Below are 6,362 nucleotides of genomic sequence, written 5' to 3' on the forward strand. Positions count from 1 at the left end.
TCTGCTTTGTTCAATGTTGATATCACTACGAGCAGCTAGCATGTGAACCCGTCTTTGAGCTGCCCCCAGCTCTGCGCAGACAAGTTGACACAGCAGACGCCGAAGAGAACCCCCCAATGACCACAGAGTCCTATTAAGGTACGAAGGCACTTCCGCCAGGTTTATTGCCGTATTGGACACAACGATAGTTCCCAGTTAGATTACTTAGTCTACCGGGCATACTACTAATATGTGCCCGTGGTCAATGGACTCGGCTCAGTCAGTGGCGGGACTTTCCCACTGCTCTCCTCGGACCAGGACAAAGACACCGCCCCAGGGATGCTTTCTTATACACAGGTACAAACCCAAGTTACACATCACTCCTGATTTATGAGGTGTCAACCCCTCTACGAAGCAAGGACCAACCCCGTCTACATAGTAAGGTGCCGCCTCTCACACTTGTACATTTTGGGTTTCGAAAAAAAAACAACTCTATCCCATTCATATTACCACTTTTGGCCCTGTCATTGGGATGGGTCAGCCTGTTCCTTGTTAGTTGTGTGGAATTGTGCAAGTATGATGAATGTTCTGATATCTAGTGTTCAGTACCTTTTAGGTACATATCCTCTTGCAGCATCAGCCCTTTCCTTGCCAGCTTCTGTGAGGCAGGGCCCGCATCTGGCTCACCAGCTTAACTTTGCTTTATGTTAGCAAAGTCTTGATCATCTACTTTAGTTCAGGCCTTAAGGCCCCTCATACCAGGCCTCTGATATTAAGGTTTTATATCTCAGGGCCTCCTCTTACTACAATATTAAGTGCCTGCGGGAATAACCTCTGGGGTTAGAGATCACAGACGACAGGTCTTGGCAACAGAATTCGTCTTGCATGCGGCCATGGTAAGCCATTGTCTTTCAGCTTCCTGCAGCCTTCATATATCCAGTGCCCTCCTTTCCCACATACCCCAAGCAAACGCCCGTTGGACTGCTGCGGGCTTTCCTGTTAACGTGCAGCAGCAGAAACCAAACTACTCCCCCCCTCATCCAATTCCTCTGGGATGATTGCTTTACCCCTCCCCCACTGCGTGGCTGGTGTCATGGGAAGGATCCCTGCTAGCTACCCCCCATCATTGCATGGCTGGTATCAGGGAAGATCCCTGCTAGCCAAACGCAAAAAAGCTCAGTGCCAATCCCTCCCCTTCCTCCCCCGGCTTGACTAGCTGCAGGGAAGGATTTCTTTTCAGCCACAGACAAACAGCCCAGTAGGAACGGCCACCTCTGTCCCCTTAATTAAATTCCCGTATTTCAACCAGGTTACCATGAATGATATCATTCTCCTGAGGATAACACAGTGAGATAAAGAAAGGATGTTGCTTGAATGCCAGCAAACACCGGGACCATACACTGCCAGGCTTTGTCATGCAATGATACCAGATTACTTGCTACTAGCATGGCGTGTTCAAGTGTCCTACCATGGAGGACGGAATAAGGCTGCACTGCCCAGAAACCTTCTGCAAAGGCTTGTGGAGTACCTCCAGGAGAGCTTCATGGAGATGTCCCTGGAGGATTTCCGGTCCATCCCCAGACATGTTAACAGACTTTTCCAGTAGCTGTACTGGCTGCGAATGCATCCCAAGTCCTCAGAGCAAATTAATCATTAAAAACCGCTTGCTTTTATACCATGTTTTATATTTACAAAGGTACACTCACCAGAGGTCCCTTCCATGGCTTCATGGTCTGAGATACTGCCTTGGGAGGGTTGGGAGGCTACTTCAGTCAGGCTGAGAAAAGATCCTGGCTGTTGAGGAGAACGGAGTGCTGTGTGCTCTCTGCAAGCTCGTCCTCCTCCTCCTCCTCATCTTCCCTGTCCGCAGAATCCTCAGGCATGGCTGAGATTACCCCCTCTGTGGAATCCACGGTCAGGGGTGGGGTAGTGGTGGCGGCCCCCCCTAGAATTGCATGCAGCTCAGCGTAGAAGCAGCATGTCTGCGGTTCTGACCTGGACCTTCTGTTTGCTTCTTTGGTTTTCTGGTAGGCTTGTCTGAGCTCCTTAACTTTCACGCAGCACTGCACTGAGTCTATCCTGCTGGTCTATCCTGGCCTCTGTTTCCTGGTTCACCCGTTTACCCTGCAAGAGAACCAAGACTCTCCTCTAGGTCCTGCTTTGGGGCCGATGCCCCATTCTACTACTTGTCATCTTCATACAGCAGAGACACCACCTGCCTTTATATGATCAGCCAGTGACAGATCCCTCCGTGAGCACAAACCCACAAGCTGATCTTTCTGAAGCACCGTGTAATTCATGGTGCTTTCTGTCTTTCCTGAACAAACTAGAAGATCAACGCTCTGTATTCAGTTTAAGACTGTGGTTTAGTTCTTTGCAAAAGCATCTGTTTAAAAAGCTTTATCCTCTGCCACACTCATCCTTCTCAAGCTACCATCAATGTGTTTATGTTGTCCCTTGACCCAAGCAGTTAGCCAATATTTGGGTTCTTGCCAGGTTGTTTCCATTAGGAGGAGAAATTGATGCTGGAGCCCAGTATATTCTTTGGTGAAATCCTGTTTATTTACAAAGAATGTACAAAGTCCTGTTTCCCTGAATACAATAGGGATAAACAGGGACAAGTTTCCTTTTTTCAGACATCGACATCAGCCTTTCCATGAGTCCTGTGTCCCAAGGAGCTTTGTGTCTGCTCCCTTCCAGGGCAGTCAATCATCATGGAAACCATTTGGCCACACGATTTAGCTTCTGCTCAGTCCCAGGAATGAGGACTTGCAGCTGCACACAATAAATATCCCTGCCCTTTCTGCAGCAAGACAGAAGTCATAACTTTAGGATTATAAACAAATAATGTGCAGGGTCAGCTAATGCCAATACTTTAGAAATTGGAGTCAGCTCATTTCTCTCTCCAGATGCTTCATTCTTCCCTTCATGTTATTCATACTTCCCTAATCACAACTTTCACTTCTCTGTACACAATTCCCAGCTCCCTTTAATCTGAGCCACACTTTCCTTTAAGCTAGTTGTAGATATGTATGCACATCTCAGGGCAGTATTTGAGACCAAATTTGCAAATTGGCTATTTGTCAGTCATCTAAATCCCTGTTTTAACCAGCTTAGTAGGATTTAGGCCCCTATAACCTTATTTAAGTGGCTACATAGAGAGTTCAGGTGCTGAGGTTTAGACACTGGTGGCCCCTAATTGTTACGTTCTTTGGGAAGGGCCCTGCCCCAAAAGTCACTGTTTTTATCCTGAAGTATCCTCGCACCTTCTTGTCAAACTGTCTGAAATGGGCCATCTTGATTATCACTACAAAAGTTTTTTTTCCTCCTGCTGATAGTAGCTCATCTTAATTAATTAGCCTCTGAGAGTTGGAAGGGCAACTCCCACCTTTTCATGTTCTGTATGTATAAATATCTTCTTGCTGTATGTTCCAGTCTATGCATCCGAAGAAGTGAGCTGTAGCCCACGAAAGCTTATGCTCAAATAAATTTGTTAGTCTCTAAGGTGCCACAAGTGCACCTGTTCTTTTTGCAGATACAGATTAACACGGCTGCTACTCTGAAACCTTTCTGAACTGTCTATCCTGCTTGTACCATGCATGGTCCCTTATTACGTCAGGCCGGTGGGTGCTCCACACAGTGGAGGCGGGCTATTCTATCCACTTCTGCTCCTTCCCGCTGTTCCACGTCCCTTGCCTGTCCCTCTTCAGGGATCCCTCTCATGAGCAACTCCTCATCCAGTATGTCCCGTCCCTCCTTGCTCTAGGAGCTGTGGGGGAGGTGCCCCAGGAGCTCAGAGGCTAGGGTTTCTACTCACGCTACTTCCTCGTCCCCAAGGCGAAAGGAGGCCTGTGGCCCATCCTCGACCTGAGGAATATAACAAGACATTGTCAGCTTGAAGTTCCACATGGTCTCCTTGAGCATGATCAGCCCCTCCCTGGATCCAGGAGACTGGTACACCACCCTTGATATGAAGGACACATATTTTCATGTTTTGATCACCCCATCTCACAGACGGTTTCTCTGCTTCGTGGTGAACAAAGTGCATTATCAGTTCATGGATCTTCCGTTTGGCCTGTGCACGGCTCCTTGCGTCTTCACCAAATGCATGAGGGTCGTGGCAGCTTTTCTTCGCTGCCATCACGTGCATATCTACCCGTACCTGGATGACAGGCTCATATGAGGCCAGTCTTGCCAGCAGGTAGAATCACAGGTGCAAATGGTCAGAGACATGTTTGAGCACTTGGGCATCATTCTCAATGTCAACAAGTCTGTTCTCACCCTAGCCTGAACAGTAGAGTTTACTGGGGCAGTCCTAGATGTGAACCAAGAGAGCGTTCCTCCCAGAGGCCCGACGTCGGGTCTTCTTGCAAATAATCAGCGGCCTTCGCAGCTTTTCCACCTGCATGGCAATGCAGTGTCTCAAGCTGCTGGGCCACATGACTTCCTGTACTTACATGGTGCAGCATGCCAGGTTGCGGTTCAGGCCTCTGCAGGCGTGGCTCGCGTCCGTGTACCGCCCGGGCCGCGACGGTCTGGACATGGTGCTGACCATTCCAGGGCATACCCTCGATTCCCTACGTTGGTGGCTGGACCTCCACATGGTGGGCGCTGGGGTTCCGTTCCACCCTCCCCAGCCCACTCTGACCCTGGTAATGGATGCGTCAGTGCTGAGCTGGGGAGTGCATCACGGGGACCTGACGACTTGGGGCCTATGGCAAGTAGAGGATCTGACTCTGCATATCAACATCAAAGAACTCAGGGTGACCCACCTCGTGTGCCAAGCATTCCTGTCCTGCTTGTAGGGCCACTGTGTAGCGGTGCTGATGGACAATACCACGGCCATGTTTTATATAAACAAGCAAGGCGGAGCCCAATCGTCTCCTGTCTGTCAGGGAGCCCTCCTACTGTGGGAATTCTGTCTAGCCCACTCCATCCTTCTCCAAGCTCCATACCTGCCGGCATTCGGAACATACTGGTGGAGAGCTTGAGCAGATGGTTCCTTACAAACAAATGGTCGATTCGTCTGGACATTATCCACTCCATCTTCCGCAGTTGGGGGTTTCCTGAATCAATCTGTTTGGCACGCGGGCCAACAGGAAGAGCCCAACCTTCTGCTCCTTCTGGGGTCACAACCCAGCCTCAATCCCAGATGCCTTCCTGATTCCATGGTCTGATCAACTATTATGCGCCTTCCTGCCATTTCCACTGATCCACAAGGTGCTTCTCAAGGTCTGTAGGGCAAGGCAAACATCATATTGCTGGCTCCAGCTTGCATTCGCCAGTGCTGATACTCACCCTGTTGGACCTGTTGATCTGGTCCCCAGTGCGTCTACGTCTCACTCCCGACCTCATCTAGCAGAATCACGGTCGTCTCCTCCACCCAGACCTTTAGTCACTCCACCTCATGGCCTGGAGGATCCGTGGTTGAACCAGGCAGAGCTCACCTGTTCAGACCCGGTGAGGCGGGTGCTCCTGGAAAGCCTCAAGCCTTCTACCAGGGTCACTTACAAAGCAAAATGGAAAAGATTTTCTATTTGGTGTTCCCAAAGGCAGGTGCTTTGTAGCACAGCGCACACTCACCCCTGCGGCGCCTCCTGCTGGTTGTCCTCGAGAATTGCGTCACTGCCAGCCAGGAGCGCCCTCTGCAGGCCAGTGATCCTCCTGTCCTCTGGCCCTTGTGTCCCTCTCTGGACCCCAGTGCCTTTTTAACTGGGGCGCTGCCCCCTGGCAGTACCCCACCAATCTGGGTATCCCCTCCCTGGGGAACCCTCAACCCACTATCCCCACTTTGCCTCAGTTTGGCTACTGCCCAGTCTCCTCTAGCCCCCGTGCCCTGGGGCAGACTGCAGTATCCACCACTCATCACAGGCAAAGGGGTTTGGACCTGCTGCCTTGGCCTACCCCTGGGCTGCCCCCTGCAACTCCCAGTACCTCTTGGCCTTATGTTGGGCCGCAGCCTGGGGCTTTCCAGGCTGGAGCTCCCCAGCTCCTCTGCCTTTCCCCAGCCCTGCTCCACTCAGGTACCCTGTGTCCAGCTCCCTGCAGCCAGGCCCTTCTCCCTCTACAGGCAGAGGGAGACTGTTCGGGCCTCTGGCTCACAGCCTTTTATAGGGGCCAGCTGGGCCTGCCTGGGGCATGGCCACAGCTGAGCCGGCTTCCCCCAATCAGCCCAGGCTTCTTGCCCCAGCCACAGCCCTCTCCTGGGCTGTTTCAAGCCCCGCAGGGCAGGAGCGGGTAATCACTCCGCCACATGCTCCCACTCCAGGCTTCAATCCTGTGTGTCCTGGATTATCTTGCGCACCTAAAAGACCAGCGCCTGGCATTCAGTTCTCTTAAGGTCCACCTCACGGCTATCTTGGCATTTCACCCGGGCGTTTCCG

This window comes from Mauremys mutica, chromosome 19 (genome assembly GCF_020497125.1).
Source record: "Mauremys mutica isolate MM-2020 ecotype Southern chromosome 19, ASM2049712v1, whole genome shotgun sequence".
Lineage (NCBI taxonomy): Eukaryota > Metazoa > Chordata > Testudines > Geoemydidae > Mauremys > Mauremys mutica.